The following is a 2,050-nucleotide window of genomic DNA, read 5'->3' as shown; positions in this document are numbered from 1 at the left end:
ATGAGAGTGTGAGATAAGAGATAAGGAGAGCAGGGTTTAGGCAGGGAAAGGGGGGATCTTTAGGGGATGTGGACAAGCATGAAATTTGAAGGGTTTAAACAGGACAGAGAAGCACTAATAGAGGAATGTGTTTAAAGGTGTATAATTATTCAGCAATACAATTTCCAGCACATTGCGTTAGCTATTAACACTCAGGAAATCTTGTTAAATTTCTGCTTCAGCATTTTCTCTGTTGGCTCTGTTCTTAGGCTCATTCACATGAGTGGCCATCTTTCAAACCATCTTTCTGAGTAAATACACCTATTTAAACATCCTACATGACCTCCTTCTCCAACTATTGCATTACAAGATTTTCAGCAAACTTGACCTCTGAACTCATCAAGGTTATCAAAATTTGAACCTGTACTGAGTTTTTAGTAGATGCACCGATGTTATTACTCTGTTACTGCGTTCCCAAATGATCAGATTAGTGTCCATGCTGCCCGATGCCAGCCCACACCCAGGTATGCACCATCAGTGAACAACAACTGGTAAGTAATAATATTCAGACATTTGTGTTCAGGAGCACAAAAAAATAGAAAATTTGTGTCAAACAATCAAACAGTAATGTTGTATTAGCTATTATTGTATTAGTCCACTTCAGTTGTTTCTTGCACATTCCTGCTCAGTTCGTATATACATTTGAATGCTTGGAAATTTTCCTAACCTTGAAATTTGCTTTCCGTGCCTCTGGAATAAAACTTAAAGGTGTTTTAAATCTCTAACGTCTTGTGCTGCTGAAGAGGTTAAATCTACATCTGAACCTCAGCTATCTTGAGGATCTTTAATTAGTTTTCTGTTTGATGTTTATTCAGCTGTGTGAAAACCCCGGAGGAACCCACTCGATGGATTAATAAAGTTAAATTTTATTTAATCTAATCTAATAACTTTAATCTCAGCCAAACCAATTTACTCACGAACAAATAAAACTCTGAAAAAGGCAAACAATAACATTTTTAAGTTATCAAAGTGACTTATATATCATGTTTAACCCGAGTAGTGAAAGACCGCGGGGGTTTTAAGACGATGTGTCGGTCGGCTCAGATATTTGAAGTTTACACACCTGAAAATATGTTAAAAGTTTGGTTTTTTTTGCGACCCAGAAAGAGAAATAAGAGTAATATTAAAACTAAGTAGCTGCCACCATTGTTGGAAACTGGAATTGGAGCATATGTTGAGACAAACTGAAGAGGAGGACAGGGACAGGTGCTGCTAGGGCGAGACAGACCTCTCTCTTGGAGTCCTTTAGTGCTGCAGGAAGGCAAGGTGTTCAAATAGCACAACTTCAGTTTTTTTTTATTTCTATATGATGAACTCTGCATTATTAAGTGATAATAACAAGTAATCTGATGTCCTGTAATCATTATGACGCTATAATTCGAGATACAATAAATAAAATACGTTTTTGTATAAAGTATCGGTATCGGATCAGTATCGTCGATACCACTCTGAATATTATTTGGTATCAGATCGGAAAGGAAATCAGTGGTATCGCACATCACTACCAGATAGTGCTGGTCTACCACGTCGTAACCAAGTCACTAATAGGTAAGTTAATTAATACGGTTGCTACACTTTAAAAAAACAAAACAGGTTAGCTGAACGAAAGCACCTATACTACCGAAAACCAATACACGTCATCGTCCCAGAATGCATTGTATGCGGAAAAAACATGGCTGCTCCCACGGCTCCAAAATAGTTTTAAACAACAAAGATTTAATGAATAACAAAAAAATTGTAGTTATTTTCAAGTATGGTTTATGTAGTGGAGATAATTTGTAACTTATTTAGAGTAACATGTCATAATACTCGAGTGAGTTCAGACCCTTTCAGGGTCTGAACTCACTGCTCCGTCTACCTCTGTTAATGAAAATAAACACATAGCAGCTGATTCCAGTCTAAAAAAATCCAACTAGGAGGAAGGGTTGGAGGCTTTTACACACACACACACACACACACACACACACACACACACACACACACACACACACACACACACACACACACACAC

This window comes from Pundamilia nyererei, unplaced genomic scaffold (genome assembly GCF_000239375.1).
Source record: "Pundamilia nyererei isolate P.nyererei 1_Seehausen unplaced genomic scaffold, PunNye1.0 scaffold00290, whole genome shotgun sequence".
Lineage (NCBI taxonomy): Eukaryota > Metazoa > Chordata > Actinopteri > Cichliformes > Cichlidae > Pundamilia > Pundamilia nyererei.
The sequence above is the reverse complement of the archived record's forward strand: the minus strand, read 5'-3'. Positions refer to the sequence as shown.